This window comes from Zosterops lateralis (assembly GCF_965231275.1).
Source record: "Zosterops lateralis genome assembly, chromosome: 1".
Classification (NCBI taxonomy): Eukaryota; Metazoa; Chordata; class Aves; order Passeriformes; family Zosteropidae; genus Zosterops; species Zosterops lateralis.
The window spans coordinates 125470056-125483257 of record NC_139762.1 but is presented as its reverse complement, the minus strand read 5'-3'; the positions used below and the strand labels follow the sequence as shown (position 1 = coordinate 125483257).

General features: G+C 36.3%; 1 protein-coding gene across 2 annotated transcripts in view; it reads left to right on the top strand.

Moving 5' to 3' along the window:
• LOC310919753 (ATPase family AAA domain-containing protein 2-like) overlaps positions 1-10586 on the top strand; it is a 46120-nt gene extending 35534 nt beyond the window's left edge. For both annotated transcript variants that reach the window (XR_014591851.1, XR_014591852.1), the window contains 2 exons: positions 7568-7629; positions 10462-10586. The gene's annotated coding sequence lies outside the window, so the exon portion shown is untranslated. The remainder of the gene's footprint in view (positions 1-7567; positions 7630-10461) is intronic.
• Positions 10587-13202: the final 2616 nt, after the last annotated feature.

The window sequence follows — 13202 nt, the reverse complement described above, 5'->3', positions numbered from 1 at the left end:
AAAAAAGACTGAGGGTTGGGGTGAAATTCTGTGAAAATATAAATATGATATAAGCAAGGAATTATTTGACTTTATTTTCATGAATTTGGTTAGATCCTTATTTCAATTTTGATGATACTGACTCCTGGACTCCAGATATTTCATATTTGTAAATCAAGCAAGCTTTTCTCCATAGGATGACACCTAGAAAAAGTGCATCTAGAAAAAATAGATACATTTGGTTTGTTGGAGTTATAACAGAAAGAATAAAAGATTTCGTAAATCCAGCCTCAAACTCCAGAATAAATGAAAGGCAATTATATTAACTGTTTTAAATAGCAAGAAATCAAAAATGTTGTATTTATAACAATACATCAATCTAATCCCAAAAATCTGCTTATTACTTAAACCTGTTCAAGTAAGGCCTCACATGTTAAAGCTAGAGATGATAAAGCAGCGGTCATAATTTGAAAACTCAACATACTTTTACATTTCATTATTCATAACAGATAAATTCAGTTTTGCATCATGTATGTAAATTATTTTTCTGGGTAACTCTTTCATAATATCAGATGGTGATATCAGTTTGAGGGTTGAGAAAATATTTTAAAGCAGTTAGTGTAGAAAGAATATATTTATTATACACATTGCAGTCTGAAAAATCATGGGAGTGAATCAAAGCCACAATGAGAAGGGGAAAAAAAGGAGATGTTATTTTAATTTTTTCTTTTGACTGTGGTATCCTCTCTTTTAACAGCTCTCAGCATGAAATTCATGTGAAATATAGTATAGGCAAACATCACTCAGATCCTCTAGATGAAGCTCCTGGCTGGTATCTTAGACAAACCCCCATCTTTGGTCTTTCAAGTCTTATGCTGCATTGCAAAAATATCCTGTATCTTTTCCAAAGACATTTGCCAGGGTGTTGTAGATGCCAGTTTCTCATGCCTGAAAAGCTCTTGGCTTATTCTTATCTGAGTTGGCTGTCCAAGAGAACAGTGATTGTGTCAGACACAAAAATTGGTCCTTGGTCTGTGGAATGGTGTGGCTTGCCTTCAGTGTTTACAGACATTGCTACAATATTTTTGACATTTCATAAAGGCATTTTTGACATTTCACATCATCCAGATCAATGCTGAGCTGCTACAACAGCCAGAAATAGCTGTAATTAGAATCATGATCAGGTATTGAAAATTGAATGTACTCTTCTTAACACATCAGCTTCTTTAATATGAGCAATTTTGTTTGCATGCTTGGCAAGACTGAAAGTGTTCTTCTGGCCAGTAGCCACTTTCTCAATATGTAGCTTAATCTTAAATCATGTACTTAAATCTTTCTGTAATTTTATGTAAATCCAGAATACTTCAGTTCCCATTCTCTACTGCTGTTGTCGCTGTGCTCTGAAATTGATGCTACATTCCAACCAAACTGTGGATGTATTTCTCTAGAAAATAATGTGATTAAAAATGAGTAAACAAAGAGTTTTTTGAAGTGGTTGGGAATCATTCATGATAAAAGTACTGTGCTGCAAGTATGTATTTGCTAGCCTGGATAAACACTACTTGCTGATTTGACCAGATGAGAGATACAGCTAAATTGACTAGAGCTTATATGGAACAGACTAGATCTCTGGAGATTACCCAAACAGATATGAGACCAGATACTTAAATTTTAGATTTTTCACCACCTTAAATTAAAAAAGATAGGAGGATAATTAAAATTCCTATCTGGACACAAGTATAGAAGCTCATGTTCATCCTACTATTCAGTTTATTCATCAGTTCTTCAGACTAATGTGGCCTTTTCAGTATTCTTTTGAAAAAAAAAAAAAAAAAAAAAGATGGAAAGTTCATATTTTATTGCTTTAGCTTGAATTCCCATGTTTGAAGAGGTTGATAGCATAAGGCAAACAGTCAGTGCTACTCTGCAATTTAGAATGGCCTTTTCCTTTGCCAAAATGATGATTAAGAGAGTTCTGACCCATATTGTTTTTCACAACAGTGACCTTTCATATACACAAAAAAATGGAAGTGCTGATAATTAACCTCAGTGAGATGTGACTTAAACAATTTTTTCTGAGTTTCTAAGTAAAATATTCTTTTCTTCTTAGAATACCTGTGGCTGATCCTGTGTGTGGCATTGTAATTCCAAAGGTTCAGGCTAAAGACTCAAGTTAGAGATGCAATTTTCAGAGACAAAGTAGGTAACTGTAAATATTTTACTGAGTAGCTCCAGATTTATGTTTAAAAAATAAGTGCTTCAAGACACTTTCAACTAAACAATTCTGTGATTTTATGATTCTAAGTCTATGAACTTCACCTTTCTTGCATCATTAGTCTGTAAATGTACTGACTACAGAAGTGCTCAAATTAAGTCAATATAACTAATTACTTCCAGGCCTGGGTGAGCCTGGAGTTTCACCCAAGAACCCAATTTGCAAATCATGCTTTATTATTAAAAAAAAAAAAAAAAAAAAAAAAAAAATTTGCATCTGAACCAAATGAAATTTGTCTTGAGGCATTAAAATTTGAAAATTAATTTCATAGCATGGATTGAACAGCCAATATTTATGCTGGCTGATGAAAGCACCAGCTGTGAACAATCAAATCCAAATAATAAATACCTGTTTTCTCTATTGTGTTTCTGGGGGAGAAGTAGTTTATTGTGCTAGCTTTTGCAGCTGGCCTTTTGTAAGTTTATTTTACATGAAATGGTTGGGGGGAATTAATTAATCAGTTTGCAGAGTTGGCTCTTGCAGAAAAAAAATACACACTAAAAAGTATATTATTATAAAAAATATTTGTCAATTTTCGTCTGTTGGATAAAGTAGAAAAAAAATTCTAAAATTGACTTGGAGAGGAACTGATGATTTTGGATGTGTCAGTGACAGAAGAGATGAGGACCATTAATATGGTGACCATTATTACAGTTATGACTGTGCTGAAGTCTGCAATTTAAAAAGGATGAACATTTGTAGCTAGATATGAATTCCTGTCTAACATCTATGAAATAATAGCCTAATCCAGGAAGAAATATTTTTTTCTGTCTAGTTGAGATGTCAAGTGTAAACAGCTAACTAAGTTTATGTAAAGGCCAAGGTATTTCTTTGTATATTGAAAATAGGAAATTGGAATACTCTCATGAGGTTCTGGGTGAAGTTTACAAAAATTATGGAGAGGATGGCTATTTTTCAGGGTGTTTTCCTTCCATGTTCAATTTTTCTTTTTTATTTCATCTTTCCAGCAGCAGTCCTCTTCCCCTTGAAAAACAGACTGAAATGTTTTATTGCATTACGTGGAGACCCCACAAACAATTTCAATGAAGCAAAATAAGTGAGATATGAGAGTTCAGTGAGAAGCAAGTGTAGCAAGACAGGTACAGGCTAGTGTTCTTGTTATCTTCTGGGGTTTTTTTGATTTCTGTTTAGTGTCAGAGCAATTTGGAGAGCTTTCTCCTGGATCTCCATAGTGAACACATTTTACTGAAACTAAATTCAGATAGTGATTATTTTAGAATATCTGCAGAGTATAAATTTTTAACTACTTTTGCGTGTTTATTATTTGTATTAGATGCTGTTTCTCAATAAGAAAATTATTTCATAACACATTGTCCTGGGTTGACAGTGCTCTCTATCCCATAATCCCATATCGTGGACTCCCTTGTTATGTCTAAGAGGTGTTCCGTCCCCTTTAGGGGGGGCGGGCACTGGCCTGCTGGCTTGCTCCGCTGCTGCTTTGGCTTCCTGCTTCTAGGCGCTTGCTGTCTCGCAATTTTCTGCTAGTTTCTTGCCCTTTCGTTCTTTTGGTTTTTTTCTTCCTTTCTTTCTGCTGCCTCTGTGCTCTGTTTGTTTTTTTTCCCTTTTCCTCTTCTCCCTCCCCCCGCCCCCCCCCCCCCCCTTTAAGATTTAGGACCGGCACCCGGAGCTGATCTGGCTGGAGGAGTCCGAAGAGGATCGCCGGGGCTTGTAAAGGAAGCTGTGCGCCCTCCCCCTCACAGTAACCTGAGCTTTTTCTGTTCTTTTTTTTCCCTTGTGTCGGGGGGTGTTTATTCATTTGTTAATAAACCGGTTTTTTCCACTTTGTGTTCAAGAGATTCCTTCCCAAACCCAGGGTTGGGGGGAGGGGTGGTGGAGGTTTTGTTATTAGGGGATTCATTGAAGGTTTTCCCCTAATTCAACCCAAACCAGAACACACATAATGTTATTCTCAGTCATTGCCTACGAAGTTTTGTATGCTAGTACCTACAGTTTCTTGTAGCTGAAGGATTGTTTCACCTGAAGCCAGCAGTTCTTTACTCTTTGTAGTCATAGCTGCTGCCATCCAATTTTATTGAAGTTGAATAAGATTTAATTATGGTAAATTGTCTGTCTATATCTGTTGGCCCCTGTGCATAGCAATCTGCATAAGTATGACAGTTTTGCTTGTGACAGAAATGCCTCACATGCATCATGCTGAGTAACACATTTCCCTTTGTGGAAGGACATCTGCTTACCCTCTGGTTCATGGCTTCAAAACCCAGATGGGCCAAAGAGGTTTCAGCTCTGATGCATGTCAGCACAATTCCCACTGCTCTGTACATCATCACTCTGTTGTTATAGGTGATTTTTCTGAGGTTTACTTGTTTGGGTACTACTGCATTATCAAAAACTAAGTCCAACAATTCTGCTCCATTTGCCCTCTCATAGTTTTTTTTTCTTATTTCAAAGAGGAGCTGATGGTGCTACTTCTACAAATCTGAGGACTTCTGAACAACTTTCAGAAAGATAGATATATATATATATGAAACAAGGAAAATACCTTGATTCTCCTTTCCTTACTTCCCTGGAAAAGGTTTGATTTGGGCTGGGTATTTCTGAACATTAAAAAGTAATATGGGAACAGAATGTGGATTCATGTCTTCCGAGGAAAGTAGCCCTCTGCTCTGCTTCTTACTGACAGTGAGCTTTGAGCTCACCAAGCAGATCTACCTTAAACAGATTTGGGGAGGAGAATCCCAAAAAAGAGAATCATATCTAACAACATTTTATGATCATATTATTAAGACATATTGTTTGATCAAGCAGGATGTTGGTTTTTTTGCCTGTGATTTTTGTTTGACTGGTCTTTAATCCAACACTTTATTTTATCCATCCCCAGACACTGTGACATGTTGCATAGTTTCATCATCAAAATCAATCTTACTATGCGGTAAAGTTTGAAAGTCAAGCAACTTCTATAAACAGTGACATTAACAACCAATAGAACTTTCTTTAAACAGCCTCTTGACAGGATACTGGCATGTTTCACGGGTTCAAATAGACACAAACTTTTAAGTCAGAAAAACACAGCTATGTTAATCTAATCTTACTTGGATAACATGAATTACAATACGGACAATTATCTGCAATAATTCATCTAAAGTACAAATCCATCCAAAATATGACTTATTGTTGAAATTATTATGTTGCTGTTATAAAAACTGCTCCTCAGTAATCAGTTTGGCACTGTATTTTCCAGTCATGTCGCCAGAAATTCTTTCATGTCTCATCCCAATGTGATGAGCAAAGTTTGCTGACAGAAACAGTGTAGGACAATGAACAAGTCTGTTAGATAGTTTCTGAACTAATCTGAACTATGGAGCAGGACAAAATTAGAAGAGTCTGAACAGTGAAGCCAGGAGAAGTGAGACAGTGAAACATCCAGCTCAGAGGTGGGCAAGGTTTTATAAGGGTTTGTCTTTTGATTTTCTTATACAAGGTCAAATAAAACACCGAGATCTTTTAGGGTTAAGAGGGCACCAGTACATGGATGAAGTAATGTTATTTCAACATCATTAACTTTTTGAGCCAAACTTGAAAGGTCGTTAAACTTCAAAGATTAGTTATCCCAGATTTACACCAGTCTAAGGAGCAGAAAAATAACTGACACAGAAATAAAGCTTAAGAATCAAAATAAACTTTTATCAGGTTCCCTCATTTCCCAAAGTCAAGACCAATATGTTCTTAAATGCAATTTGAGTTAACTACTTAATTTTAAATTAGACAAAGGACTGTGCTCTCATGATCCACAGAATTCATTAAACTCCAAAACACAGAATTTATTTCCTTGCTATCCAGTTAAAATATCAATTAAACACTTCACCTTGTTAATCTTTAATCAAGAAAATGAATGCTACTTTTAAACTCTTATTGAAGTGTCATAGCATAGCATAACAACAATTCCTCCCATTTATGAAGACTTTGATGTTGCATCCAGCTGTGCTGATAATGTAACAGCCATGCAGTAGTCCCTGGTTATTTGCATTCTTGTTTATGGAATTTATATGGTAGTAGAGATGACTGAAATATCTTGCCTAAATTATCAAAATAATTTAATACATTTTGTCACCTATTCGAGATAAGCACCTAGCATTTTCCATCACTTTTCTTTGTAAGGTGGTTTTTTGTTGTTGTTGTTGTTGTTGTTGTTGTTTTTTGTTGCTATGTGTATGTCAAGCTTCTCTGGCTAATGGATCCTGAGAGGATTTTTGGTTTTTTCTTAGTTTGTCTTGTTTTGTATTATTTTGTATTTTAATTTTCAGAGCAGTGAGTGACTCAATCAGACAAACTACTGCCACATGTGCCTATCATACCCAACTGTCTGTGGCAGTTTTTGCTTTGCCCATACCTTTTACATGGCAGATGTCGCTGGGCCAGTGAGAGCTTTATTTGTGAAGGTGGTAAGGGATAAGCACCTCCAGAGAGCCAGAGCCAAGGGCCTGCAGGATAACTCAAGGTCTCTCTCAAAGACAAACCAGGTATTTGGCTAAGTCTAAGTATGTGCCTTGAAGATGCCTGTTTGTGTTTGATGTGGAGATGGAGGCATGTGGTAACAACCATTTAGAGATTGGCTCTTGAGAATTTGCCAAAGCTTGGTCTCAGTTTTAAGACTTTGAAGAGTAAGTTTCCACCTAAGTTGTGTCCATACCAGTGTCACACAAGCTTTAAGTCTCCTCTTGATCTCACTACTCACACCCTGCCACAGGAAGTTTTAGCTCTGAGACAAGGACTTAAAGGACTTGGGAATGGTTTGCATCAATCGAGTAGTAACACAGTAGTGTCAATGGGCAAAATAGACTAAATAACGATTGGATTTTCTTTAGTAGAAATAATTTAAAAATAGAAAAATTAATTGAAGCTATGGTTTACACTAAAAAACAAATGTAACCAGGGATATAGTTTTCTTCTACAACTAGATGTCACAGCTGTGAATATAATTTTACACTGAAAAAGTGGTCTGCAAGATGTGTGGTATATTCTTAGTGATCAAGATTTTGTTACTGTGCTATTATAAGGATGTAAATGAGGAAGGTTCTGAAATGAGGAGTAATTCCTTTTACCAAAATGTTACCAAAATGGCAACTAAGCTTTTGGATATAGGATCCATCTTTCAGGTATACATTTTGCCTTCATCTTTTAGAAGAATGGCTTTCCTGTGTAAATACAAAATTGTACCTTTCTGCTGAAAGGTATTTTCACTGAGAGTTGAATTTACTTTGATAGGATAAAATGAATGTTCTTTTCTAAAATTTGCTTCTGAGATAATAGTTTCTCTGTTTTTATTATTTCCAGATTTCTCAGTGGAGGAACAAAGAGGAAACATTTGGCAGAAAATCATATCAGGAACAGCCTCAGTAAGTTGCAGTTGTAAGTTTCTTAAGGTGCTACTTTAAATTTTTTTTTTATTTTTTTTAAATTTTAGCATTTTATACTAGAGTTCTTCACTCATATCCAGTCTCCTGAACCTTCATTAAGGATGCTGTGTTTAATGACACCGTCTTGCTCTTTTAAACTGAAAATGCATTATTCTCGTTTGTTGTTATAAACTACAAAAAATATCTGTCAATAAAATTTACCAGCTAAATCATTACTTCTTGTTTTGCATTATCTAAATAGCTGTGTAGAATATTTGCCATTAATTCATGAAAAATTCACTGAAGTGCATAAAGTGGGCTAACAAATATACAATGAAAATATGCAATGACATTTTTTCTAGCAGTTTTCTTCTGATACCATAGATGATCTGGAATCTGGCAAGAGATGTTTCATTTTAAGGTAGTCTGCTTCCTCTCATTTATATTTCCATCTCTGAAAAAGCTAGCACTATTATCATTCCCATGTTATTAATGAACACTGAAGAAAAGTTCTATTTATTATCTCTGACTAATGTTATTTTACAGCTTTCAAAGATCCTCTACATCCTATCAGTTTGGTGGATGGCAGAATGGTGGTTTTGTGTTATCAGGCTTAACTTCTAGCTAGCATTCATGGCTGAGAAGTATGCCATATCAATTGATAAAGAAAAGATAATGAAGTGTAATCAGCTTCTGGCAAACCTCCCAATCACTGACAGGGTCTGTGTTTAGTACTGTTATATTTTTCATGAGCTCAGTTTGCAAAAGCTTCATGCATCCTTTGCTTCTAATCCTGCTCTGTGTTCAGTATTCTTGCAGGCCAAGTTCAGCCCTCTGGGCATGCATGCTCTCAGCCTTAGCTGACCTCCACAGAATTCATTTACTCCTTGGTAAAAAACCTTCATATCCACATTGGAACACTTCTATTTGTCTCCTTCTGAAACTTGATTTTATCTTTGCCATTTAAGGACTTGTTTTGCCAAAAATTGACTTTTTGTTTCAAGAGTACTCAAAAAAGCCAGAACGACATTTGGCTTTATTATAAAGGAAACAGAATTCCTCATAGGAAAAATAATGTGATTTTTCAGACAGTCTGGAAGAAAATTGCAGATTTTCCTCTCCCATATTTTCTCTCTAGTGAAGTCCCTTTTATTGATTTAGATAAGAAGCTTGTGTTTGCAGTCAGAACTATCAGAAAAAGATGATCCCAGAGGCAATAGACCAGGAAACAGTGTGCCAGGCATGAATCCTATTGCTGTGCAGCTCATCAGTGTGTCCAGTAAGAGCTTTGTCACAAGTACACCAAGTCCCTGAAGTCTCCCTGGCTCTTCTGACAATAAGAAATGGCAAATCTCCCAATATTACCATAAGGTAGTTTGGATGGCCTATATGCAAGGGAACACACTTGCCCAATCCTGACTCAGAATCAAGCCCAGATCATGGCTGAGCATCAGGCCCTGTTCTTGTGCTGCCCTGTGGCAGAGACAGAAGCCTCAGTCCCAAGGACACAGAGAACATGTGCATTACCTGGTGCTGTAAAGTTTCACAAACTGGGAAGGTATCACAATGAATGTACTGCTCTGTTTTTAGGATACATGGTAAGAGTAAGAGACAAGACTTGTAAAATTACCTAATTACAAGAACTCTTTTGGCACTCAAATTTTGATAAGTCATTCATTGTGATTCAGCTCTAACTTTTGGTACGTTTTCTACTTTATTGTCTTGGATGCAGGAGGATTCTTCATTTGGACAAATATCCTTTCATGAATGCAGAAAATATCCAGTACATTATGTACTGTGGTAGAAGCCATTTTATTAACTCTTGGTTTCCTTAAGAAGCCTACAAACCACTGAATAACTTCTCAACCATTTTAACTGTAAAGACCCAATATGACTCTAAAGCAAAAGGATCATCTTGCGTTCTCTTAAATTCCCACATATTTTTACTGAAATTTGCTGTTAAATTTTTAAAAACATTGATAATGTGATATTAGCTAGGCTGATATTATAAACTATGTGATGTAAACTATGTGATAATGACTAGTGTCTATTTATTATAAACCAGAATATAGATAGCTAATAATTAATAAAAGTTTCACACTTCCAACAAAACCTTGTAGGTTTGTAAATGCCAGTAATTAATGAGGCAACATTGACTTCTGTTTGTCCAAGGTTTTGCCCCACATATGACTGTTTTACTCTGTTTCCCAATTACCCATATATATATATTTTTTTTTTTTAAGGAACCAGACTGGAATCTAGGTGTGAGGCATTATGCTACTATTTTTTCAACAAAATAAGACTTCTCCAGAAAGCTTCAACTACTGCTGAGTGAAAGAAGAATACTAAAGTATCAGTGTTTCTTTTTAAAGAGTTCATCTTGGGGCAAAATGTTTGTCTCACTAACTTGTATTCCATACATTTATTTTGTTATATTCTGTTAAAAATAATATAAGTGTGTGTTTGAACAACAGTTTCAAAAGTTTAAATAAAACAGAAGAATTAAACAACTGATAGACACTTTTGACACAAATTACTAAAATGAAGTTCTGTTGAAAAGAAAGGCTTATAAGTACTCAAAAGCAAACTTCACTATGACTTTCCCAAAGAAAACTACTTCATTCTTTCAGAGATAATTCTTTTAGGGTCCCCATCCAACAAGATTTTAATTGTCATGGCTCCAACTGAATGCTTCAGTATCTGTAATATAAAATATTGAAACAAGACTTTTGTCGGTTTAATACAGCAATTTTTATGTTATTGTTTTTACTCAAAGTTTCATGAAAACTGTTTAATTACTCAAAAAAATATCTCCCTGGTCTTTTGTCTTAGTTCCTCTCATGCCATCCCGTGCAACATGAACAGCTAAGCAGGAATTTCCATGCTTGGTGCCTTTGTGAAGGCCATGGATTAAATTTTACCAAAAGCATCCCATCTTCTACTTTGTGGTACACTTTGCAACCAAGGAGATGATTGCAGAGCAGGTGTATAAAAGGTGAGAAACAGATTTCCCAGTTTTCTGCTTAGAGTTGCTCATGTCATTGGAATTAGTGTGGTTAGGAGAAGCTTTATAAAGAAAGGAAATTATATTTCTAATTTTCATGCTGAGTTCTCTGTACAGTTCCTCACACTGGATTGCACAGTGTGCATGAGGTTGACCACCGATGAGGCTGCACAGACCTGAGGGGATCAGAGCTCACCCAGTGTATGGCTGTGAATTTGAGCTAGTGTCCCCAGAAATGTGCTGCTCCTGGCAGGGAGGGTCTCTCTCCCTCTCATCCTTGTTCAGAGCCAACAATTGATAAGACCTTCTACAGAACAATTCTTATCTACAGAAAAATACATCTGCACACTGTGGCATCAACACAACTGAATATTTCAGTGTCTGCTAGCTGCTGGGCATGTCTTCAGCTTGGAGATCTCATAAAATCACAGAATCACAGAATGGTTTGTGTTGGAAGGGAACTTTAAAAGATCATTTGGTTCCAGACCTGCTGCAATGGGAAGCAACAGCTTTCACTAGACCAGGTTGCTCAAAGCCCCATCCAGCCTGGCCTTAAACACTTTCAGGGATAGGACACCCACAACTTCTCTGGGCCAACGTTTCCAAGTGCCTCACCACTTGACATTTTTCACTTGCACTTTCCTGCTACAGAGTAGGCATTTTGATGTCTTTCAAGAATTTTATCTGGGGGTCACTTTTGTATTCAGTACAAAGAAGAACTTGCTTTGTCCTTGCTAGGTGCAGACTGTTCATGTGCATTTGTGTGATTTGAGTTGTCCATTTCTTTATCACTCTATGGATCATTAAGATGTGGTGATAAAACTGAAAACAGTAAGAGCTGATCTTTTAAAATGGATTTCAGTGGCCTCAGATTTCTTATTGACCCTTTGTGCTAACTCATTTTTAAAGACTACCCATAGATGTGACAACTTAGAGAAACAAAGCAATAAGCTAAGAACTGTGACAATTTAACTGTTTAATTTCAATGATGCAGCACACTTATCTTGACGGGAAAATGAATCTCTCAATTTACAAGTTCTTTATATATGATCAGAACTTGAAAACGTTTTACAACCTGTTTTTAAAGTATATTTCAAAATAATGCTTTCATTATCCTTAAAGAGAAAATAGTTGTTGTGGTTTGAAAACAAAACGAGTGAGAGGCTCCAAGTCAGAGATATAATTTAATGAGAAGGTAAAAAGGTAAAAATAAAATAAAATAAATGCAATAACACAAAGAATCACTGACAGGGTCAGAATACAACCTGAGCAGGATGGTGGAAGCAGTCCAGGTGAAGTGCTCTTCCTGAAGCAGTGATCCTGTAGAGAGGTCTGGGAGCTCTGGTCCTCTAGAAATCCAGTGGGTAAGTGCTCACTGCACTGTCCCAAATCCCAGCTTATATCCAGGTGAGAATGCTTGGCTCCTCCCCCTGGGCAGAGCACCTCACGATAGCATGAGAAGTGTGAAATGTGTCCTTGATGGCCCATTAACAGAGATAACCCCTGGAGGGAGTTACCTGTGACTCATGGGCCATTAGCAGGAGACACCTCAGAAGTCATTAGCAGAAAAAACACCCCAAAGGCGTTAATGGGCCATTAGCAGAAAAGGCAGGGGGCTTGGGAAAACACTAGCCCACCTGGTTTCAACAGTTCATGAAGATGGTGATAGAATAAATACTTTGTGTACATCCTACACTGCAACCCAGGACAATAGTCTTGGCAAAAATGTTTGGGAAACCTCAAGCACTGACATTTTGGAATGACAGATTAAATTATTTCAGTGGGGGCTGAGGACATTACAGTCTTGGGCCAGTTTTATGGTGAAACTACAGCGAAACTATTCTGCATCATTGCCAACTACCAGCCAGTTGGCCTGAACCAGTTGTGTAATTTCTTTAAATTGGACATGGGTTATTCATCAAAATATCAAACCAAAATATTTCCAAAATACCACAAGATTTTTTTTGTGGTATTTTTTAAGCATTTCTATAAGGCATGTTATATTTGATGGCATAGTGATGTGTCAAGCTAGTGCTTTTTCCCAGTGTGCCTTGAAACACTCAGACCAGAACTGTTCCTTGCAGTTAAGAGACATATTGAGGAAATTTGTAACTGGCAATTGTTTTAATAAAGAGCTCTATATAGAGTTCTAGTTTGCTTTTTAGAAAGAAAATCATTATACTTGGCAACCTTGACAAAAAGAAGGTTGCTATTTGAAATACAAGAGATATTAATAAATTCTGTCATATTTACTACCTCATTGAACCTAATTTATTGTTATTTAAATTTTTACTGGCAGGATTTTGCACTGAATAAGATGGCATGAGATGTGCTATGTAAAATGGGCACAGAAATAATCTTCCAAAGGGAGGGATTTTTTAGTGGACAATATATTCTCCATTTGAAAACATACTACATGCTAAAGATCAAGAATGAGCACTGGGTTTTGTTCATCTGTTAAAACGTTGCTCAAATTTAGAAACAGAATATAGTCTGGCTTAGATGATCTTTCATAGACATGCAGAATAAATAGATGCTAAAACAGTATGTCGTTTGTAGAAGGTATTTG